This window comes from Nicotiana attenuata, unplaced genomic scaffold, assembly GCF_001879085.1.
Source record: "Nicotiana attenuata strain UT unplaced genomic scaffold, NIATTr2, whole genome shotgun sequence".
Lineage (NCBI taxonomy): Eukaryota > Viridiplantae > Streptophyta > Magnoliopsida > Solanales > Solanaceae > Nicotiana > Nicotiana attenuata.
In genome coordinates, this window is record NW_017670401.1 from 708,019 (window position 1) to 734,015 (window position 25,997).

The following is a 25,997-nucleotide window of genomic DNA, read 5'->3' on the forward strand; positions in this document are numbered from 1 at the left end:
CCTTTTCAAAGTAAGACAGAAGGATAATGAGATGCGCACAGAGTTCGTGTCCCGATTTCAAATGGAACAGATGGACGTGCCACCGGTTGCTGATGATTGGGCCGTTGAAGCTTTCACCCAGGGACTCAATGTTCGAAGCTTGGTGGCTTCACAGCAGCTGAAGCAAAATCTGATAGAATATCTGGCTGTTACTTGGGCTGGCGTGCATAATCGGTATTAGTCAAAAATCACAGTCGAAGATGATAAACTTGGGGCCCCTTCGGGTTCCGTTTATCTCGTCAAAACCATCGACCAATTCAAGAGAGATATCGACCATGAACCGAGGTCAAACAGGGATTGGTATCAACCGTACAATAGAGAGCGGAGAAGCAATGGCTCCAGGCGGAATTCTATGCGAAATGAAAAGAGAAGTGATCGAGGTCAGAGCAACCGGGGACCCATGAGCAAGAAGAGTTTTGACAGGCCTATCGGGCCTAAGGAAACACCGAGGTTATCGGAATACAACTTTAACATCGATGCTGACGCGATTGTTGTTGGCTATCAGACGCATCAAAGACACCAAATGGCCTCGACCTCTACAATCTGATCCAGCCCAAAGGGATCCTAATTAGATATGCAAATATCATGGCACTCACGGCCACAGAAAAGAGGATTGCCGATAGTTGATAGAGGAAGTAGCCCGGCTATTCAACAACAGGCACCTTAGAGAATTCCTGAGCGACAAAGCCAAGAACCATTTCAGGAATATGGATTCTAATAAACAGACGGAACAAGAAGAACCTCAACACGTCATTAACATGCATGATCATCGGTGGGGTCGATGTCCCTCAAGGGCCAATGTTGAAGCGCACCAGAGTATCCATCACAAGGGAAAAACGGACTCGAGATTACATACAAGAAGGAACCTTTTCTTTCAACGACGAGGACGCAGAAGGGATCATGCAGCCCCACAACGATGCACTGGTAATATTTGTACTCATAAATAAATCTCGAGTTAAGCGTGTGTTAATTGATCTAGATATCTCGGCCAACATCATCTGATCGAGGGTCGTAGAACAACTTAGTCAACAGATCAAATCGTGCCTGCAGTCCGAGTTCTAAACGGATTCAACATGGCATGTGAAACCACTAAGGGGGAGATAACATTACCAGTGAATGCCGCAGGGACCATCCAGGAAACCAAGTTTTATGTGATCGAAGGAGACATGAGGTACAACTCTCTGTTCGGGAGGCCATGGATCCACAACATGAGGGCAATGCCCTCGACTGTACACCAAGAGTCAAAATTCCCAACACCGGGAGGTTTTAAAACAATCTACGGAGAGCAGCCAGCCGCAAAGAAAATGTTTGCGGTCGAAGAGGCGATTTCGATATCCACATTTGCAACGACAAATGGCCCAAGTTCAGTCACAAAGAAAGAAGCTAAATAGCAATTACCGATACCAGCCCCGACCCAACCGGAGAAGTACGGGACTAATGAAGATGATGACTACGGGGTTCCCAGGTCTTTTATTGCCCCCGATAATTCTGACGCCACTAAATCGACGGTCGAGGAGCTGGAACAGGTCATATTTATCGAGCATCTACCCGATCGAAAGGTATACCTGGGCACGGGGTTAAGTCCTGAGCTCAGGAAAAAACTCATTCAATTTCTTATAGCTAACATAGATTATTTCGCTTGGTCCCACCTTGATATGACAGGGATCCCCCCGGAGATAACCACTTACAAGCTAAGCTTGGACCCGAATTTCCACCCGGTAAAGAAGAAGAGGAGACCCCAGTCCGAGGTCAAACATGCTTTCATCAAGGAGGAGCTATCTAAACTCCTTAAAATAGGATCCGTTCGGGAGGTTAAATACCCGAATTGGTTAGCAAACGTAGTGGTAGTCCCTAAAAAGGGAATACATTAAGAATGTGTGTAGACTATAAGGATTTGAATAAGGCATGTCACAAAGACTCCTTCCCTTTGCCCAACATCGACCGCATGATCGATGCCGCGGCCGGCTACGATATCCTCAGTTTTCTCGACACCTACTCTGGGTACAAATAAATACGGATGAATCCGGATGATCAGGAAAAAACCTCCTTGATCACTATGTATGGCACATACTACTATAACGTGATGTCATTCGGATTAAAAAATGCCGGTTCCACTTATCAATGCCTAGTGAACCGGATGTTCGAGGAACAAATAGGAAAAACAATGGAGGTTTACATTGACGATATGTTGGTTAAGTCCCTGTGAGCAGAGAACCATTTAAAACATTTGCAGGAAACCTTCAGCATATTGAAGAAGTATAATATGAAGCTGAACTTAGAGAAATGTGCGTTTGGAGTCGGTTCAGGTAAATTCCTCGGATTCATGGTATCCAATCAGGGAATCAAGATCAACCCCGACAAGATCAAAACAATCAAAGATATCACGTTTGTGGACAACGTGAAGGCCGTGCAAAGATTAACCGGACGTATAGCCTCCCTAGGGAGATTCATCTCGAGGGCCTCGGATAAGAGCCATAGATTATTCTCACTACTGAAGAAGAAGAATAACTTTTCATGGACCTCGGAGTGCCAACAGGCCTTGGAGAAGCTCAAGCGGTATCTATCGAGCCACCGCTTTTTCACACGCCGAAGACAGACGAACAACTATTCTTGTACTTGGCAGTATCGGAGATAGCGGTAAGTGGAGTCCTGGTCCGAGAAGAGCAAGGTACGCAATTTCGAATTTACTATGTTAGTAGGACTCTAGGAGAGGCCGAAACTAGGTACCCTCACCTAGAAAAATTAGCGCTCGCTTTGCTAAGTGCCTCTAGGAAGCTGAAACCATATTTTCAGTGTCATCCTATATGTGTTGTGACTACTTACCCATTGCAAAATATAATGCATAAACCCGAGCTCTCGGGGAGATAGGCCAAATGGGCCGTGAAAATCAGCGGGTACGATATTGAATATCGACCCCGAACAACCATCTCAAATTTTGGCAGATTTCGTGGCCGACTTTACACCGGCCCTAATACCCAAGGTCGAAAGAGAGTTATTGGTAAACTCAGGGACGTCTTCGGGGATCTGGACCCTCTTTACGGACGGCGCCTCGAATGCAAAATGGTCTGTACTTGGCATCGTATTGAATCCACCAACAAGCAATATAATTAGACAATCTATTAGGACTGTGAAATTGACTAACGAAGAGGCCGAATATGAGGCTATGATTGCAGGTCTCGAACTAGCCAAAAGCTTGGGGGCGAAGGTGATCGAAGCTAAGTGAGACTCCCTCCTCGTGGTGAACCAAGTTAATGGGACATTCGATGTCAGAGAAGAACGGATGCAAAGGTACCTGGATAAGTTGCAGGTAACATTACATCGGTTCAAAGAGTGGACTTTGCAACATATACCTCCGGACCAAAATAGTGAGGCCGATGCCCTTGCTAACTTAGGATCGTCGGTCGAGGATGACGATTTCAACTCGGGGGGCAGTCGTACAACTCATGAGATTGGTAGTGGAAGAAGGCCATGCCGAGATAAACTCAATGAGCCTAACTTGAGACTGGGGAAACAAATATATAGAATATCTGAAGACCAGGAAGCTCCCCTCGGATCTAAAAGAATCGAGAGCCCTTCGTACGAAAGCAGCCCGGTTTAGTTTATGCGAAGATGGAACCCTTTTAAGAAGAACATTCGATGGCCCGCTCGCGATATGTCTATGGACAGGAGATACCAAGTACATTCTAAGAGAAACCCACGAAGGCACCAATGGAAATCATTCAGGCACCGAACCATTGGTTCGAAAAATAATCAGAGCCGGCTACTACTGGATCAATATGGAAAAGGACGCGAAGGAGTTTGTACGAAAATGTGATGAATGTCAAAGACATGCTCCGATGATTCATCAAACCGGGGAGATGCTGCATTCGATTTTGTCACCATGGCCGTTCATGAAGTTGGGAATGGACATCGTTAGCCCCCTTCCATGGGCACCCGGTAAGGCTCAATTTATATTGTTTATGACTGACTATTTTTCTAAGTGGGCAGAAGCCCAGGCATACGAGAAGGTCAGAGAGAAGGAAGTCATCGATTTCATTTGGGACCACATCATATGCTGGTTCAGAATACCGGCCGAGATCGTGTGCGACAACGGGAAACAATTCATTGGCAAAAAAATAAGCAAGTTTCTCGAAGACCATAAGATCAAAAGGATCCTATCAACATCCTATCACCCTAGTGGGAACGGACAAGCAGAATCGACCAACAAAACCATACTCCAAACCTCAAAAAGTGGTTAACCGACGCCAAAGGAAAATGGAAGGAAATCCTACCCAAGGTCTTATGGGCATACTGTACGACCTCGAAGTCTAGTACCGGGGCCACCCTATTCTCATTGGTTTACGGTGACGAAGCTCTAATACCGGTCGATATGGGGAACTGAGTCTCAGGTTCCGATATGCAACCAAGAGGTCCAACAACGAGGCCGTGAATACGAGCCTGGAATTGTTAGATGAAAGGCGCAAAGTTGCCCTCGTCCGGTTGGCTGCCCAAAAATAGTGGATTGAGAGGTATTACAATCGAAGAACCAACCTTAGACACTTCAATGTCAGGGACTTGGTATTAAGGAAAGTTATGCCAAACACGCAGAACCCGAACGAAGGGAAGTTGGGACCGAACTGGGAAGGTCCGTATCAAATTATCGAGATCACCCGAAAAGGGTCCTACAAACTCGGAGCAATGAACGACGAGCAATTACCAAACAACTGGAATATAACTAATTTGAAACGATATTACTGCTAAGGTACTACCCCATTCATTTATTTTATTTACATTTTGAACTAACACTTGCAGGTAACCAACAAGGAATGACACAATTTTTAGGCTTGAAAGCACGCGTTGCACTCTTTTTCCCTTAAATCGATTTTGTCCCAAATGTGTTTTTCAGCAAGGTTTTTAACGAGGCAACATTGGATCGTGGTAACATAGAATCGAAGGCAGGTTCTGAACCAGTATCAAAGATAACGACAACAATATTCGAGGCCTCACTACAATCAACCCCGAACACTAGGGGGCATTACCCTCGGATAACGACTTTAGCAAGGAAAGAAACTTTGTGATTAAATGGTCTCGGCTCGACTGATTGGATTTACTGTAAGGGCCAAACGGTCAAATGAACCGTGCCCGCATAGACCGCTCGAGCCTTGGCACAAAGCTTGTACACATGTGTAACTATTATGTACAAGAATAAAAAGAAGTCTCTACCTTGCGGATAAATATCTTGTCCTTTAAAAAATATTCTTAAGGAATTTCCTACATCCGATCCCCTAAAGGTATCGAGCCCAAGGGCCGCCTTAATCCGAATTCAAACAATCATTCCCACTCGGGGATTGCCGTCCAAAGACAAACTCGAACGGACCAAGCTATCAGAACCCGGTGGCACAAGACCTATTAGGCAGTGCCCGAACTTTAAAGGCTACGGTCGTCCCTATTCGGGGACTGTTATCTTAGGCAAGCCTGGATAACTCGGGGTAACAAGACCACTGTGCAACACCTGAACTAAAAAGGCTACGGCCATATTAAAACGGCTCGAAGATGTCCGAGACCCGTAACAAAAAATAAGGCCTTCAAAATTTCTTAACCGGTTCTAAAGGCTACCCTTGGCAAAATTATAAGTACTTTGGGGAAAAAATTTCGGTCATACCGAATCCCCACGATGACTTAAACAAAACAATATCGAAGGCAAGGCATGTTCGAACCCCCGAACATGACCTAACTATTTCATCCTAAGGCATTTCGATCTTTGCAAAAATAAACAATAAAGCAAAGGAAAACAAAACTCAGAGATTGTCAAAGGGAAAAAGAAGCCTTGTATTATATATAGTCCTTACAAAGGCCAAACAACCTTTACAAAAAGTACACAGGTACAAAAATACAAAAAATAAATAAAAATGTACAACGCATTAAAATGGCATGGTCTTCACCGGAGCATGCCTCGTCGCCAGGGGCTTCGGAGTCTCCTCCACCCTCGGATCCACTCAAACCTTCGGAGCCTTCATCATCCTTGGGATAAGACAACTTCTTGGACTCGGCTTCGAGCCTCTTAGCACTCTCAGTTTCTGCCGACAGGCCGAAACCCCGAGCATGAATTTCCTCTACGGCCTCCCTTCGGGAGTGCTTCTTCGCGTGCTCGATAATATCCTTTGCTCGATCCTGGGACGCCGCGACATCGGCCTTATATTGGGCCACAATCTCGTCGGCATCGGCTTGAACCACCACGGCTACCGACTTGGTCGTTTCACACTCCTTGGCCAGAGTTTCTCGATCAAAGACGATCGAACTTAACTGATACTGGAGATCCTCAATCATTTTTGGCCCACACCACGGCCTTTTCCTTTGCCGCTCGATGTTGGACCTCAACCAAAGACAATTGCACTCGGGCAGTTTTCTTTTTTCGAGGCCAAGCGGTCCATTTTGCTTTTTCATTCCTCGGCCTCGACCTTTATCACGTCCATCTCTGCCCGAAGCTGGTCGATCCGATCAAGCTTCTATTGGACCTGCGGGTTCGGAGAGTTGGTCACCAAGTCTAGCTCATCATTACTAACCTCAAAGACTTTTACCTTTTTCGCCAGGTCGGCGTGCTCTTTCCGATCCACCTCTAGCTCAACTCAGAGGCTCTTAGCCTCCCCTTCTCGTTGCTCGCTGAGAAGTTTGTAAGCATCTCTCTTCTCAGTGAGCCCTCGAACCTTGGCCTCAAACTGGTTGAGCTCGTCCTGATATCGGAGAAAAGTCTCATGATGAAGCACCGAGGCCTACAGACACAAAGAAAAATGTTATGATTATCTATAAATTAATCTAGGTACAAATTAAAAGTCATCAAGAGGTATCTGAAGTTACCTGGTTTAACGCTTGTTGTGCTCCGTTGAACAGGCAGGGCACGTCCACCGCGTCCATCTTGGCTTGATCTTCCTCGGTTACCAGACACCAAAGATAACTGGCCACCCCTACGGGGGCAGAGAGGACCCGCGCATCCTCCGGAATGGAGATGATGATCGATCTCTTACGGTCAGGATCCACACTCGGAGCTGGGAAGCGGTTGATTAGTTTCGGACTTGAGGAAGGTCCAATTGTTCCCAAAGATGGACTCTTCCTCGGCACCACTAAGTCGCCCAATACAGTGACGTCCTTTATGGCGGTAGAATCCACGCCGTCAAAAAAGCCGTGGAGGGGGTCTTCCGTTCCTTGGGCCCCCTCGTTGGGACGTTCTTTCACCATATGAGCCTCGTTATTCATGGACTCAGTGAACAAAGGCGACTCAGAGATGTCTATCACACCGAGTGTATATTTCGGGGCATTGCCTGCAACCCGGGAAGCCTCGTCCATGGCCCCCTCGTCGGCCTCCGTAACTTGAGGCAAATCAGCCTTGTCCCTCACTGGTTAGGAAGCCTCAGCTACAGCCTCCTTGTCGGCTTCCCTAAATTAGGGCAATTCAGTATCACCTCTCTTTTGTTCGGAGGCCCCTTTCCCGTCGAGCTGTGACAGCTCGTGGGCCACCAGTTCAAATTCTTCTTCTTCTTCGGACTCGTCCCTCAGCCGGTAGAGTGAGTCCGATGATGGCGCTCGGGCACTGGTGCTTTATTTGGATTTGCGCACCTACCTCTCCTTGGTTTCTTCTTTCCGAGTTCGGAGAAATCGGAGCCTTTTTCCTTTTCTTCTCACTACCCTGTCTAGGAGCAGGGGAATCAGCGGGGAAGTCCTCGCCACCGGATGGAGGCCTCAGTATGATGTCCTTGGACAAAGCTGCCAGAGGAAACGAAACAAGTGAGAACTTAGTAACACAAAAGGAACCAAAATATTACTCACTCGGGAAAGGAATCTCACCATGAGAACGGGCCTCCCAACGACCCTTCGGGAGTTCGGGCTATGCGCGCTCAGAATATGGCCTTTGTAAAATGATAACCTCGACCCACTCCTTGAGTCGAGGGACTGCATTCGCGACCCGAGCGACATCTACACCACCGCAAAGAACCAATAAGAAGGAAGGAAAAAGAGTAAAATAAAATCTTGAAAACGATATTTTACTTGTGTTATATTCCATTTCTCAGGGAACGACATGCACTCAGCTGGGATCAAGTCCGAGGTCCTCACTCGGACAAAACAGCCTAGCCAGCCTCGATCCCGATCTTCATGGATACTCGAGAATGGGGCTTTACTAGCTCGACACTCGAGCTTGATCAGTCCCTCCCCCCCGAAAGAGTCGGGGACTGTATAGGCGCATGAGGTGGTCAACGGTGAACGAGCATCCATCGATCTTGATCACGAAGAACCGAAGAAGGATCACGATCCTCTAGAATGAAGAATGAATTTGACCGAGGCATACCTCGTATCTTTTGCAGAAGTTGATAATGACCGGATCCAATGGGCCCAACGTAAAGGGATAAGTGTAAACACTTAAGTATCCCTCGACGTGGGTGGTGATATCTTTATCAGGTTCGGGTACCACCACGTGCTTGTCAACCCAATTGCAATCCCTTTTGACCGTAGGGAGGACTTCTCCAGTGATCAAGCATACATATCTTGAGACCTCCTCATATCGTCCTGGTACGGAGAAAGGTTTTTCAACCTTGAAATTGGCGGTTACTGAGCATCCGCCAGGGATGAACATTGTGAATGGGGGTTTCGCTGTTGGTTCCTCGATAGCAGTATGCGGAACGGTCTTCTCGGCAGCTGACTGCGAGGTAGAAGGAGTTTCTTTTTGGGGAACGATGTTTGAAGTCTTTGCCATTTCTTTGAAAAATGGAGGAGAAATAGAGGAAGAAAGGAAGTTGAAGGCTTGAGATGAAGATGTAAGAAAGTTCTTGGAAAAGATCCTAAATAAACCAGATTATAATTGCTAGAGAACATCGAAATTTCAAAGATACGAGGGTAGAAAGTTTGGATGTAAAGTAAAAATGAACAAATGAGGGGGTATAATAGTTTTTACCGGCGGTTCGCATCCAGGAGTGGCCGACCGGCAACTGACAAGCATTTAATTCCATTAAGACTTGACTGACGAGATGTTTCGTTTATTTTGTCATTTATGTCGCGGGTTATCGAAGTATGAATCGAATGCTCATGTCGTTTCTCGTCATCTACTCTCCGAAAAATGAGGGGACTATCGGTATACGGTCGAAATTGAACTCGCCTACGACATGGTAGGTCAGGCTTGGAACTTGGCAATAAAAGGACTGAAGATCGACTCCAAATCCCACCAGGCTAGAACCCGGGGTCAGAACGCCTGCCCTCGAGAACATTGGGCCCGTACTCTCGGAGTCGACCCTAACCCCGAATAAGCTCAATGAAATATTGTTAGCATTACCAATAGAAGACCAAAATATCCGTGACCAGTCGGATATTACGGCGGGAATCTCGGCACGTATCACACTACAAGAAAATAGCTTGTTAGCGACCAGCATTTATCGACGAGCTAAGAATCTGGTCCCTGAAAGTACACTTACAAGGACGAGTTTTTTTATTGGTCCTTAATTGTCGGTTTTGTTTGTTTAGTCAGGGATAGGAATTAATCTGGTCGTCAAAATCATGAAAAGTCGGTCCTTAATTCTCTAAGTTGAGCGGGAATAATGGCTCCAATATTCTGAATGAATTATATAAAAAATAAAATATTCTGAACATTAAAGAAATAAAAGCACAGGTTTTTTTGTCACCCTCTTCAAAACCCTAGACCATCCCTATTTGCTATCAAAGTGGCGATTTCTTTCTATTTCTGATTTTTCACTGCCATTTTCTTGCTTATTTCCTCAATCAAAGAGATGATTTAGTTCACCCACCACTGATATCTGTCGTTAGTCGACTATTTTGTTCACGGCTTCTCATTGGTGCAGAGCTTTTCTTCTTGGTTAGTGCATTTGCTTTTAGTGCTTTTTATATCTTGTATTCAGAATTATGGTTTATTTTTCGTTTGGTCTACATAGATTGGTCAATTTTGTTCGACTAGATTACTCCCTTTATTGAAGTATTTTTTTTTTAAAATTTTTTGGGGGATAATTGAATATATTCCTTGGAGCATTATCTAAAGCTAGATTTCATGTTAAATGTTGGTGTTTTCACTCTGGGTGTAGAGAAACAAACCTTAAAAGGATGAAAGAATAGAGCAACGCCTACTGGATCTACCGGATCAGGGCAAAAAGTATCCTATCTAGTTCAAATTAAGTGTTGTAATCTACTCATGTTAAGAACTTCAATTGTATGTTGAAAGATATTTTTTCTTGCACATTTGAAGTAAACATAATATTCACATAGCTTTATTTTTATGTACGCTGCAAATGAACTCGATTTCTCAACTTCAAAATGAGAAAGAGGCTGTTTATGTAGCATTAGGAAAATAAATAGCGTATTTCATTAATTGTAGTTGTTAAGCCTCTAAGAATCTTAAGAAAACAGAGGCAGTGGATGATATGGTGTTAGATTTGTGAAGGAATACCCAAATATTTTGATGATTCACATTTATCTATTTAAGAAATCAAAGAAGAAAGCTTTATATTTGTGATAGACGAATAAATGAGTACGGTTGTAAAAAGTTAGGACCCCTCCTCTAGAGTGGTGAGTTGGGTGATGCTATGAAACTTGGTAACGAAACCAGAATAAGAAAGGCTGTCATGAATGATAAGGTATAAATGATTTTTTGATAAAGGATCTTAATTAAAATCTTTTCTTGAATTTTTGGACATGTATAAACAATAACACTTAGATTCTTTCCTATCTGAGTTTTCTCTTCTAACATTGATTAGGTAATGATTCTAAGCTCTAATGATGACATAGATCGGAAGTTTACAAATGTCTGGTTAATACAAAATATAGTAAAAGAATAATCCTTGTTAACGCTCTCTGTGTATTATGTACAACACAAAACTAGTCATCTGATGGATGATACTGTATTATATGGTGCTAATAAGATGTAGCACGTCGATGCATCACTCTTTATTACAGCATTTTGGAGCACTTAAACAACTACAAAAAGATTATGAGAATACATTTATGGAGAGTTTCCCTTAAGAATTATATATATGCCTTAATACTTCTCCAGCCAATTCTGTAATCGTTTGTGAGCAACCTAACATTATTGAATATACTTTTTTTTCTTATATGCCTTGCATCCTATTTATAGGGTTCGAAAAATCATATACCTTCAGATTATGGATGTTAACAAATCACCAAGTTCTTTCAGTGCGGCATTTGATGGTACTACAATGATGGGATCAGTATTCAGCTTATGAGCTTTGGGCTAGGATTGAGGTACAAATATTTGGTTGAAATGTTGCTTCCTATAGTCTATTTGAAACGCCTAAGAGAATAAGTGATGCTGTTAAACCATCTCATGAAGGTGTTATTTTTATAAGTACATTTAGTTGCTTATGTTATGCTATTTTATCTTTTCTGTTGTTGATTTGCCTTAGGAGAAGAACTCTGATTTTATGAACAAAGTGGCTTAGAGAAGCTTCCAAGTATAGGAAGAATAAAGCAGACATAAAATATACTCCCATACAATACTGAAAGAATGAATGTTCTGTTGAGTTTTCTCCAAACTTAAGAAAAGCTCACATAATGTTGTGTATCATTCATCTCAAGTATTCTCTGCAAATAGAATGTGGTATCTTATATTAAAATCTATTAGAATTTGTTTACAGTTTTGATTATCGTATTGATTTTGATTACTCAAATGAGTTATTTCTCTAGAACTATATATAAAAGCTACTTTTATATATATATATATATATATATATATATATATATATATATATATATATATATATATATGTGTGTGTGCGCGCGCGCGCGCGCGCGTGTATATATATATGTGTGTGTGTGTGTATTTCCTAATCATTATTGTCTGTATTATTGCAACCCCTTTGCACGTTGATGTTTGATATTTGAAGTATATATACTTACAGTTGATGAATATGAATTTTATTGTGGTGAGTGGTTAGGCCATTGTTGGAATTGTATTAAAGGTAAAATTATTTAACAAATTTTTGTAGTCGAGCTTTATAGTTCTTCTACAGACAAATTATTCTGTATGTTTTACAGGGTTTGAAGACTTTCAAGAGATGCAGTTTTGAAGACATAACATGTTCACGAGTTGGCTATCATTTTACTAGGACTATTGGTCAATACAATGTATTATAGGGATTTTAAGGACCATTTTTCTCGTCCTTAAAAGCCATTTTTCTTGTAGTGTCAATAAGGAACCGGGATCAACAAATCAAGAGATTTTATCTTTTATAGAAATTGTACCTAAAGTAGGACTCCTCTACTATATAAAAGGGGTCCGATAATTCATTCAACATGTTGTAACACGCATTCCAAAGCAATACATTATTATTTCTCTCTTTAAGCTCTTACTCTATTGTATCTTGATACTGATCAAGGGGCATCCAATTCGAGGGTGGCTGACCTTCCAAGACTGAAATTATCCCATTCGTGTGGTTTGAATTTACTTTTTCATTGTTTATTTTAATTACAACTTAATTTATCGATTTGTGTCAAGTTAATCCACGTATTTTTAAAACCACTTATAATTCAATTGTTATCCGATTTTGAGGGTAAACAATTATTTTGAGTGCGGTTCATTTCACACAACCAATATAATTAGAAAATTGTGGATTTGATCTTACATATGTTGACTGACATCAATTGAATGATACACCGTTGCAAAAGGATTAAAATATGTAAACATCACTCAGATCAAATCAATTAGATCTGTCTTCATGAATTTTAGCCAGTGGTCAACAAATAATAAATGATATGCAAAAGGCAGCACGTCTTAAAAAGGAAAATTAAAAAATCTTGCTCTAAATTTTCCATTCTAACAAATACCATACAAGTTGGCGTACTTTTCTAGTTTCCTTGTGACATCGTATAAAATATCAAGGAAATGCAACACACATTGACATTACTAGATGACGTTTTAAAGTTTTTAATTTATGGTTAAGCTTGACTTTTTTATATTTTAGTACAATTTTGTGTTCTTTTATTTTTTGCTTTGGTGGATCAAGATTCAAGAGATCAAGTTTATAATTTTATGATTGTTACACAAATAGCCGTCCAGATTTAGTATTTACTTTTTCTAGCCGATATACATAGATTATACATTAGTTATGTACATTTATATATATTATACATGAATTATTTACCTATTATATATCTATCGGCTATTTTTAATTTAAGAGTTTAGGTGGGCGGTTCTGCCATTTTTAACATAGAAAAAAGAAAAAAAGTAGAGAAGACTTAGCTGGAAATCAATAACTAAAAGACCATGGAATTTGGACTCATGACACTGTAATTCAAATTATCATATCTGAATTGGCTTTTCATTTCTTCCCAATATTATAATAATCAGTTTTGGATTAGATTCAAAAGGAGATGGATAGAAAGAAAGAAAGAAATGTAATTGTCAGTCAATCAATTGTAGAATTAGAAAATACGAAACTTATAAATCAGAAATCCTTGACTCGATTGAACACCAAAAAATCATATATAAATCATAAAAGACATAAAAAGTAGTAATAATTTTCGAGCCATGAGTTCGATAAGACTTCGCAGAGTTATCCCATTGTCGTCGAATCAATTTATAAAATAGGGAATTACTATATATAAATCACGTATTCATGAACGGAGAAGAAAAGAAAGAAAGTGACACATTCAAGTGTAATAAGGACAAATAGAAAGCCAACAACTTTTAACAAAATTTTCAATAAAATTGATTGTAAAAAAGGAGCAAAAGAAAATCCTATACAACTACTTCAACTGATGTGTCCCTTGCATCTGAACAAAGAGACCAAATATAGGTTCACATCTAAGAAAAAGATCCAAATGCTAAAAGTTTCTAACAAGTGGAGTCTAACATATATCCTTATTAAATATAACCACCAATTCGCTTCTTTCCCAAAAACCAACTCTCTAGTCAAATTTTCTTGCCTTTTTGAGTGTGAAATGTGAATAGTCTTGTGCCAAGTTTTTCTGTAAATAGTCACACCATTAAAGTGAGTATATCAAGTGATGAGATACATAGAGATAGGGGTGTACAAAGAAAACCGATAAATCGTACCAAATCGATAATTCAAATCAAACCGGGGAAAAAATCTGATGTGGTTTGATATTGGAAAATAAAACCCGGCCATAATTTGGTTTAGTTTAGTTTTAATTAAAAAGAGTCAAACCGAAACCAAACCATTTCGATAGTACATTTATATAATTTTTAAAAATATTTTATACATATAAATATTAATTGTATTGTAATTTATAAATATTTTTTAAACTTTTTCACAGTTTTATCTTTTAACGTATTATTTCAAGTTTAGACTTAAGTTTCTTGAATGGTGAATAAATTTTATAGCCCATAAATGTAGTAACTCAAACAAAGTTCAAATGAATACTGTTGAAGTATTGATTAACAATCTGATACTTAACTATAGTTAATTATTATTGTAATAACTATCTAGGTTGGTTAGTTTGTTAATAAAGGTAGTTACACTCTGTTTGGATCGTTGTTCCCCATCGTTTTATAATGTATTGTATTGTATTATATCGTATCGTTTTATGAATACAATGTTTCGATAGATTGTATTGTTTGTTATTGTTAATTAATATTTTACTGATTGGTTTGACCGTATCATACCGTAATGTAACTGATAAGTTTACTAAAATATCCTCAATTGTTTAAATATTAAATTTATCAAAAATTATACATACAAATAATTTTAAAAAACAAAACAGAAGAAGGCAAAACACCTTAAGAAAGCAGAACAGAGGAGCGAGACAGAAGAAAGCAAAACAAAGGAGCATATCTAATTAGAATCGAGTTAAAAGCAAATTAGGAGAAAATATAAAACAGAAGGCGTTAGCAGAAGTTCTGGAAAAAAAGAGTAGGTTATAGGTTGGAGATTTGGAGTTAAAATAAAAAAAAAAGGTAAAGGGTAAAATAGAATTATGGAGTAATAAGTTAGGGCATAATTGGAAAGAAAAATAGGAAACAATCCCACCCCACCAAATCGGTTGTTTCAAAAAAAGAGAACTTTTTATTGTTCCGGAACAATGGATTTAACAATACAATACAACCAATTTTAATGAAACAATCAAAACAAACATTATTCTGGGATAACAATACAATACGATACAACGGGGAACAACCATCCAAACAAGCTGTTAGTTAGTGATTAGAGTTATATAAATATTTGTACTCTTAGAACAGCTTGTTTCACAATTTCATTTTTGCTTCGTCAGCCACTTCAATAAAACAGTTCTCGTTTCTCATCTTCTTCACTGTGCTAGACTTCTCTATTCTCAAGCTCTAGATCAAACGTCCATGGCAGCTAACATGGTATCAGAGCCACCAGCAATGATCTAGCCTTTTCTGCGATCCTCTCCTTTGCTTCAAGATTACTTCAATTCTGCAAAATTAGGTACAGAATTGTCTTAGAGTGATCTCAAATCGAAGCTAGGGTTTATAATTTCTCTAAAGCTGCAATCAACAATGACGATTGGTACTGAAGATGACAATACAACAGCTAGTACACCAGCTAATGGCATTTTTGGCAATTCTGCTCCAGTTTGTTCGTCGTTTCCCTCTATCGATGATAATCACCCGATGTACTTGCAACCAACTGACACACCAGGTAGTTCTCTAGTCTCTATTCAATTGACTGGTTCTGATAACTATGCCTTATGGAGTCATGCTATGGGAATTGGTTTGTTAGGTAAAAGTAAGTTAGGTTTTGTCGATGGAAGGTTTCTAAAATTAAAGTTCGAACCAGAGCTTCATGATTTGTGGGAAAAGGTTAATGTTGTTGTTTTGTCTTGGATAATGAATGTTGTAAGACTTGGTTTGCTGAGTAGTGTACTATATGCATCCAGTGCTCATAAAGTGTGGGAAGATCTAAAAGAGAGATTTGACAAAGTGAATGGTACGGTTCTAGGGTGTTGTTTCTTCATAGAGAAATGCACAATTTGACTCAAGGAACCATGACTATAGCCGACTACTTCTCAAAGCTGAGAGATTTGTGGGATGAGCACTTTGAGGCTCAAAGACTACTGCAATTTCTCACTAGTTTAAATGACTCATATGCACAGTCTAGAAGTCAAATTATGATGATGACTCCAGTGCCTACTATTAACAGGTTACTCACTACTTGTTGATCAAGAGAGCCAAAGAAATTTGGTAAGCATGTCTCAAGTTACACAGCTTGCAAAAGGTCTAGAGGGCACTGCTTTTTATAGAAATAAAGGTCCAAATATCACAAGTGGAGGTTATAGACAAAGGAAGAACAATATTTAATATGAATACTGTCGTTACAAAGGCCATACCAAAGAAAATTGCTTCAAACTAATAGGCTATCCACCAGACTTCAAGTCTAAAAGAAAGGAAGTGCACCTGGACTCTATGCTAATTTTGCAGGTAATCCAAACTTTGCAGCTGAGGAAGAGCACATCAGCTGTGCAAATAAGCTGAACCTTGTGTCTCATCACCAAAAGGGATTCATCTCAGCTAATCCCGTGACACCAAAATGACACAGACACAACCCTTTTTCACTAAGGAGCAATACCAGCAGATTGTTCAGATGCTTTCCAATAGAAATGCATAAGGCCCCAGCTCATCCAGCAAAATAGTTGTTGCAGGTATTCTAAATCATATAAATGCTTTTGTGTCTCAGTGCGACAATAGTGACTAGATAATAGACACTGGAGCCTCAAATTACATAACCTCCAGACTTGAGTTACTACAAACACATAAGTCACTTTCTATAACAGAGAAAAACATAGTCCATCTCCCCAATGGTAATGCAGTGCCAATTTTACACACAGGAAGTACACATGTGTTAGATAATCAGAAGATCTCTAATGTACTCTACATTCCAGACTTTAAGTTCAATTTATTCTCAGTCTCACAACTCACCAACGAACTAAAGTGTATGGTAGGCTTCTTTCCTGACTTATGTATTTTCCAGAATCCTTACAGTGGTCAGGTGAAGGGGATTGGTAGAGAGGAACATGGATTCTATGTGCTCAAAGGAGGTATCTCAAAACAAGCTTTAGCCCAGACTTCAAATAAAAGTGCATTTACAGCTACTACTCCTACTCTTGCAGGCTCAAGCTGTTTGTGGCACAGGAGATTGGGACATGCTCCCTTAGACATGATAAGAAGAGTAGACAAGTTAAATAAACTGACTGCTAGTGACAGTCACCACTGTACTATGTGTCCTTTAGCCAACTAAACCAAACTTCCTTTCCAGCTTAGCAATACTGTCACTAAGTCTATTTTTGAATTAGTTCACTATGATATTTGGGGGCCATGCAGATTTCCTACCCATGTTGGAAGAAGATTCTTTGTCACTATAGTAGATGACTATAGTAGATATACTTGGATCTTTCTGTTAACCTCTAAGTCTGAAGCTTATGTTGTGTTTAAAAATTTTCTTGTTCAAGTTCAAAATGTATTCTCTACAACTGTAAAAACTCTGTGAACTGATAATGGAAGTGAGTTCTTTAGTACATATTTTAAAAGTATGGTGTCTAGTCTTTGTATTATGCATGAAAGTACATGTGTATATACACCCCAACAGAATGGGGTTGTAGAAAGAAAACACAGAACCATTCTGAATATGGCAAGGGCACTCAGGTTTCAAGCTTCTGTTCCCTTAAAGTTTTGAGGTGAGTGTATAACTACTGTTGTATATGAACAGACTCCTTTATAAAGTGGTTGACTACAAATCACCTTTTGAGATGCTTTATTTGCATTCTTCTTCTCTATCTCACTTGGGAGTCTTTGGTTGTCTGTGTTATACTGCCACCACCAAAGTGCTAGATAAGCTATCACCTAAGGTTGTTCTTGCGGTACTTATGGGATACTCTTCAACACAAAAGGGCTATCTCATGTATGAATTGCACTTCAAAACCTTTCTAGTGAGCAGAAATGTAATATTCAAGGAAGATGTTTTTCCTTTCAAACATGTCAAGTCATATGGCAATCCTATGTTTCCTGTCTTGGATTTACTCTCCCCAGTGGTGGTTCATGAGAATCCTACAATATCAGTCATTCCAACATCAATCCTTCGATTTAGAGACTGATAACTTCTCAGACACTGAGTTACAGCAGACGTCTGATGCAGCTGAAATTGCTTCACAAGAAGAGCTTATGCAGATACTTGGCAATGGTGAACCTACTGTTGCCCTTGATAATTCTAAATCTGCTACTGCACTTGACTATTCTGAGTCTGCTTCTAAGATTCCTGCTTCTGATGCAATCAGGGATGAACCTTCTACAAGTGGTAGGAATTCTTCCAGACCAAGCAACCCTCTTATTTGGCTACAGGACTATGTCACAAAGTGTAAAGGAACCAAATGCAACTTTCCTATATCTGCACATGTGGATTATACTCATCTCTCCCCTGCTTATAGACAAGCAATCTCAGCTTATACAGTAGCTTCAGAACCAGCTTCTTTCAAGGAAGTTGCATCTGATCCTAGGTGGATAGAGGCCATGCATCTTGAATTGCATGCCTTGGAGGATGACAATACATGGTCTGTTGTAGACCTACCTCCTAGTAAAACACCTATTGGTTGTAGGTGGGTGTTCAAGTTCAAGTATAAGGCTATAGGTGAAGTTGAAAGGTTCAAGGCTCGACTAGTGGCAAAGGGTTATAGTCAAAGAGAAGGGTCGGACTATGGAGAAACATTCTCACCGGTGACCAAGATGGTCACAGTGAGATCTGTTATTGTTGTTGCTGCCTCAAAGCATTGGTACATCCATCAAATGGATTTACATAATATTTTTCTCAATGGGGACCTACATGAAGAAGTGTACATAGTCTTGCCTGAGGGGTTTTCTAGACATCGTGAGTCTCAAAAGGTCTACAAACTCCACAAGTCCTTATATGGCCTTAAGCAAGCACCCATGCAGTGGAATCTAAAGCTTACAGAAGCACTAGTACACATGAGGTTTCAACAGAGTCACTATGACTATTCCATGTTTATTAGAAGAGTTGGGGATGATATTGTGATAATTCTTATGTATGTAGATGATCTTTTGATTACTGTCAACAATTATAAGCTGCTATGTGATACAAGGTCAACTCTTCAAGGGAGGTTCAAAATAAAGGACATAGGAGAACTAGAGTTCTTTCTAGGAATTGAATTTGCAAGGTCAAATAAGGGGATACTAATGAGTCAAAGGAAATATGCTTTAGAGTTGATATCTGAAGCAGGTCTAAGTGGAGCAAAGCCATCTAGCACACCTATGGAGCTCAACCAAAAGCTGACCACTGTAGAATATGATCTGTCTTTTAGGGAAGGGAATGCCACTACTGATGAAGTGCTAAGGGATCCTAGTGTCTATCAAAGACTGGTTAGGAAACTGTTAAATCTAACTATGACCAGGCCTGATATCTCCTTTGTAGTACACATCTTGAGTCAATTAATGCATTGTCCAAGAACCTCTCATATGGAGGCATCATCAAGAGTAGTGAGATATATAAAGCAGACACCAGGCTTAGGATTGCTTATGCCTGCAGAAGACCCAAAAAGTCTGATTGCCCATTGTGATTATGATTAGGGAGCTTGCGTGCAAACAAGAAGATCAGTAACTGGTTATTTGGTGAAGTTTGGAAATGCCCTGGTGTCTTGGAAATCCAAGAAGCAAAGCACTGTCTCCAGAAGCTCAGCTGAAGTAGAATTCAGAAGCATGGCTTCCTGTGTAGCAGAAATTACTTGGTTGATAGGGTTAATATAGAATTAGGAGTCAAAATTAGTCTGCATGTGAAGCTAGTGTGTGAAAGTAAGGAAGGAATTCAAATTGCTACAAATCCAATTTTCATGAGAGAACAAAACATATTGACATTGATTGTCACTTTGTAAGAGAAAACTATTTGAAGGAATGTTGAACATTGAATATGTGCATACTGAAGTCAATTAGCAGACCTGCTAACTAAGAGTCTGGGAAGAGCACAACATGAGTATCTGTTGAATCAACTAGGATTGAAGAATGTGTATCAGCCATCAGCTTGAGAGGGAGTGTTGAGGTATTGATTAACAAGCTGAAACGTAACTATAGTTAACTGTTATTGTAATACATAACTAGGTTGGTTAGTTTGTTAATAAAAGTAGTTAGTTAGTGGTTAGAGATATATAAATATCTGTACTCTTAGAACAGTTAGCTACACAATTTTATTTTTGCTTCTTCAGCCACTTCAATGAAACAGTTTTCATTTCTCTATCTCTTTCACTATGCTAGTCTTCTCTCTTCTCAAGCTCTAGATCAATCGTCCATGGCAGCTAACAAATACTAAATCTAACAAAAGAAATTCAATTCAACACTAGGAATGACAATATTGTTGGATATTTATTTTAGTTTTACATTGATTTTTAATGAAAATGCATAACTTAGTTTATCTTTTTCTTTAGTGCTTAGTTATGTAGTTAATATTAGTACGTATTAGCTACACTTATTTTAGCATGACCTATATAGTATTTTTAGATTATGTTAATTTTTATTATTGCTTAATAATTAGCAATATTTTCTTTATGTAATTTTATTATCTTTGTTATTGAATATTTTAGTATAATGTTATGACTTATCTCATATTATTGTGTTAGTTTCTTGAAAAATACATTATGTAGTTGTATCTTACTAGGACATAAGAAATATTTGGAGCACAAGTTACATATTTTATGCTTTGAAGACTTTATTGGAGAAAAATCCCGAAAACCCGAAAAATCCCGAAAAGCTCGAGAAAACCCGAGATTGAAAAACCTGACTTTGTTGGTGGTTTGGTTTATAAATTTAAAAATCCGACACCATTGGTTTGGTTTGATAATTAAAAACAATCCGAACCAACCCAACCTATGTACACCCCTGCATAGAGAATTGGTGTGATAGTCGGGATTTCTCTACCTTTTATCATATACTTCGACTTTGAGCCAAGGAATTAAGCAGGCGTTTGGACATAAAAATTGTAATTTTTGAAAAGAAAAATAGTATTTGGAGTTAAGTTGAAAAATAGTATTTAAAATTTTAAATTATGTTTGGACATGCATTTCACCTAAAAAAAATATTGCAATTTTGTGAGTGGGAAAAATCGAAAAAAAATAAATTTTTTTGATGGACAAACGGGTCCTAAGAATTCTGGTTAGGAAGTACTTTATCCGTTTTGGTAAACTTACTCGACGATAGTCAAATTAGTTTATGAGTGAGTAAATTTCTGATACAGGATGCCTAAAGAAAAAACGAAAAAGAGAATGGGATTGTTGAATCATTTTTTATATGCTTAATTGTTCATTTGTACTTATTTATTATTGGATCAGAAAGATTTAAAATTGAATAATCAGATTGTAAGGCAAGGCAATATTTGGATTCATGAATAAGGTGAACTAAACCATTTAAAACAGGGCGGAGTACAGCTCACTCCATTTGTACACTTTACTAGACTGGCACGCAATCTACATCCGGATTTTCTAAATTGGAAAAAGAGTAGTGTTTTTACGTTTTAATTTATATAACACTACTTTTTTAAAAACGTCTCAGTATTTAATATATTATCTGCTTTGATAAAATTTTCTCGTTTACAAAATTGAAGTATATTAAAATATTCAAGATTTAATTTGTAATTTGATGTTCCCTTTTAACAATTAACTTTTCAACTTTTACTTTAGTTTTTCTCAACTATTATCAATATGGTATTATAAGTTAAATCGACGCCTTTAGTTCTAATTAAGAGCTGTCAAAAACTATCATATAAAATAAAAGGAATGTATACTTGTTTACCCTCCAAATCGGATAACAACTGAATTTATATGTGGTTTTAAGGATATGTGGATTAATTTGACACAAAGCGATAGATTGAATTATAATTAAAACAAACAATAATAAAGTAAATTGAAACTGTGTGACTTGAATAGTTATAGCCTTGACAAATAGATCTCACTCGAACTGAATATTATCCAAATGATGTCAAATACAGAAGAATAGTAGCTTGCAGAAAGAAAATAATACTATAATGCTTTTGGGATGCGTGTTACAATGTTTATTACAAAGAATTAGACCCCCTTTATATAGTAGGGGAGTCCTGTTTTAGATACAATTCTATAAAAGGTAAAAAATCTCATGATTTGCTAATTAATCGGTCTGTCATTGATACATGCCGAGATTCCCACCGTGATATCCGACCGGTTGCGAATATTTCGGCCTTCCATTATTGGGTCCGATAATGTTTCCTCGAGCTTATTCGAAGTCGGGGTCGGTTCCGGAGTCATGGGCTCAAAGATCTTGAAGACGTATGTTCTGACTTCGTACTTTGGTTCGATGGAACCCGGGGTCGATCTTCAATCCATCACATTTCGATTCCGATCCGTCATGCAATAGATGAGCCCGATTTCGGCTGTATACAGATAGTCCCCTCGTTTTTCGGAGTGTAAACAACGAAAAACAATATGAGCCCCTGATCCTGATCTCGATACTTTAAGTCAGAAACGACAAAAATAGACGAAACGCCTCGTCAGTCACGTCTTAATGATATTAAATGTTCGTCAGTTGCTGGTCGGCCACTACAGACTTTGAATCGTCGTTTGAAAACTATAAATACTCCATCTTTCATTCATTCAAACTTTACGTTCAAACCTTTTCTACTCTTGTTATTAAAAAATCTTTGCACTCTCTAACACTTGTAACAGATTTCTTGAGGTTTTTGCAAGAACTTTCGTTTGACTTCATTCCAAAACATTAAGCGTAACCTTTTAACTTCCTCTTCTTCATCTTTATTCAAAAGAAAAATGACGAAGACTTCTAACACGGCTCCACTAAAAGAAACTGCCTCTTCATTACGGCCAACCGGCGAGGAACCAGCGGTGAATCCTCACCCTGAAGTGTTTGTTCTTGGTGGGTGCTCGACCGGTACTGATTTCAATGTCAAAAAAACTTTCTCGATACCGGGGCAATGCGAGCCTGTCTCGAGATATATATGCTCGATCATCGACAATCTCCTCTCTAAGGTCAAGGAGGATCGCAACTGGGTTAATAAACACGTGGTGGTGCCTACGCCTAAGAAAGCGATGACTACTCATGTGGAGGTTTTTTTTTAAGTGTTTACACTTATCCCTTCACGTTAGGCTCCCTCGACCTAGTCATCATCACCTTCTGTAAGAGGTACGAGGTGACCTCGGTCAAATTCATCCCTCTTCCGTGAGAATAGTAATTCTCCTCCGCTTCTTCGTAAACAAAATCGAGGGGTGTCCCTTCACCATCGAGCATCTCATGTGTCTATACAGTTCCCGACTCTATCGAGGGGGATTAATAAAAATTTCCCGTCGGGCTCGTAAGGCGCCATTCTCAAGTATAGGCGAGGATCGGGACCAAGGCTGGTTGGGCCGATTCGTTCAAGTAAGAACCTCGGATTTAATCTCGGCCGAGGACATACCAACTCCCGAGAATGGAACATGAAACGTACGTATAATCTTGCCTTTAAGATTTCATATATTGATTTTCCTTTTCCTCCCTTCTTATCGACGTTTTATGGTGCAGCTGTAGCTCGGATGCCGGATGCAGTTCCTCGACTCAAGGAGTGGGTCGAGGGCATTGTGTCTCAGAAACCCTATTCCGAGCGCGTATGGCGCGAACTTTCAAAGGGACGGTGGGAGGTCGTTCCCATGGTAAGTTTCCTTTTCCGAGTTAGTAATACTTGATTTTTTCCTTGTGTCGTTGAGTTCTTATTCGTTCCGTTTTCTTTTGCAGGTCTTCCCAAGGATGTTGCTATAAGGCCTCCATCCGGTGACGAGGATGTTCTTGTCGAGTCCCTACTCTGAGGTAGGGTGATGAGAAGAAAAGGAAAAGGGCCCCGAGTTCTCCGAGCTCGGAAAAGAAGAGAACTAAACGAAGTCTAGTGCGTAAATCTAAGGGTAGCACCAGTGCTGGGGCGCCCTCTTCGGACTCACACCAGCTGAGGGATGAGTCAGAAGAAGAAGAAGCCTCCGAACTAGTGGCCCGTGTGCGGCTAGAGCTCGAGAACGAGGGGCCTCCGAACCGGTGAGAGCTGAAACTGATGCCTCGAGTCGGGGAGGTCAATGAGGGAGCTTTAGCCGAAGATTCCAAACCAGAAGAGCGCGAGGCCGCTTTGGCTCGAGATAGGGAAGCCGATAACGAGGTCATAGCCGGTTCTTCTCCGAAAATGGATAGTGCTCCGAAGGGCATACCCCGAGTGATAGACCTCTTTGGTTTGCCATTATTTACTAAGTCTATGTTTATCGAGGCTCAGATGCTGAAAAAACAACCCAATGAAGAGCCACAATGGGCGGTAGACTCCTTTCACAACTTTTTTGATAGGGTAGATTCTACCGCTACAGAGGACATCATCGGGTTGGGTGATTTACCGGTATCGAGGAGGAGTCTGTCATCAGGGATGAGCGGACCTTCCTCGAGCCCGGAACTAGTCAACCGGTTCCCAGCCCGAGTTTGAATCCTGACCGAAAGCGATCAATCATTATGTCCATCCCGAAAGATGTTCGGGTTCTTTCTGCCCCCGTGGGAGTGGCCAATTACCTTCGGTGCTTGGTGACCGAGGAGGATCAGCCTAGATGAACGAGGTAGAAGTGCCTTGCTTGTTCAATGAAGCCCAACAGGTATTAAATGAGGTAACCTCAGATACCTCTTAATAATTTCTAGTTACTTAGATTATTTTGTAGGTGATCGTAACTCCTCTTTCTGTGCTTGCAGGCTTTGGTACTTCACCATGAGACGTTCCTCCGATACTAGGTAGAGCTAAACCAGTAAGAGAGTAAGATCCGAGGGCTCACTGAGAAAATAGATGCTTACAAACTTTTCAATTAGAAAAGAGAAGGGGAGGCGAAGGACCGCCGTGCTGAGTTAGAGGTGGCTCAGAAAGAGCATGCTAACCTGGCTGAGCAGGTAAGAAGAGTTTCTGAAGTTAGTGACGACGAATCAGACACGGTGACTAAGGGTACGAACCCGCAGGTCCAATAAAAGATCGACAAAATCGGACAGCTCCGGGATGACGTACATGTGGTAGAGGCTGAGGCCGAAGAATGGAAATAGAAGATGGATCTCCAGGCCTCAAAAAAGAAGACCGACCGGGCCTAATTGGCTTCAACTGAGGTCCAGCTCCGAGTTATAAAGGAGATGTCCTTGGAGCAGGCCAAGAAGATCGAGGAGCTCCAATCCCAGTTGAATTCGGCCATGTCTGATCGAGAAAATCTGTCCGCGGAGCTTGAAATGGCCAAGTCGGGGGCCAACGTAATTAAGGCCGATGCCGATGAGATAGTGGTTGTTTATAAGGCTGATGCCAAGGCGGCTCAGGTTCAAGCAAAGGACATCATCGAGCATGCTAGAATGGCAATCTTGAAGGGAGGCCCTTTAAGAAATTCATGCTCGGGGTTTCGACCTGTCAGCCGAGATCAAAGTGCCAGAGAGCTCGAAGCCGAAGACGATGAGGAGCCGGAAGACTTGGAAGAGTTCAAGGTTGATGAAGATCCTGAGGGTAACGATGTTGCCAGTAAGCAGTAGCAGCAGCAGCAGCAACAGTGAAATCACAGCTTCATGGTAGTCCCAGCTATCAGACATTCCCGAACTACACTGACCTGATTCCTTTATAGCCAAGGATATGTAGGCAACCTCAGAAGCAGGGTGCGGTCAAATCTTTCAAAAATGCTTCCACGGAGTATTCAAATAGGCAAAATCGCTCGTATCCGCTCACTTCATCTTTGCACGAAAACTCTTCGTGTTTCCGAGCAAAGAGGGGCAGCTGTGAGCACGTGATTTTTGCCCTATATGAATTACTCCCATAAATTCAAAACAAAATGATCTCTTTTCATTACTTGCAATTTTGTGGATTTTCGTGGTCATTTTGTGTTAATTGTTCGCATTTGTCTGTGCATTTTATTTCTTGTTTGATTAATGAAAAATACAAAATATGTGCATTTGCATTTAGAAGTTAATCTCGCGTTCTAGGAATTAATTAGTAATTAGG

At 40.1% G+C, this 25,997-nt stretch overlaps 1 long non-coding RNA gene across 1 annotated transcript; it reads left to right on the plus strand.

Annotated features, from left to right (window-relative positions):
* Positions 1-9,605: 9,605 nt before the first annotated feature.
* On the plus strand, positions 9,606-12,367 carry LOC109238901. The gene is made up of 3 exons (XR_002069824.1): positions 9,606-9,871; positions 11,141-11,268; positions 12,061-12,367. It is a non-coding gene; the product is annotated as an uncharacterized LOC109238901 (long non-coding RNA).
* The last annotated feature ends 13,630 nt before the right edge of the window (positions 12,368-25,997 follow it).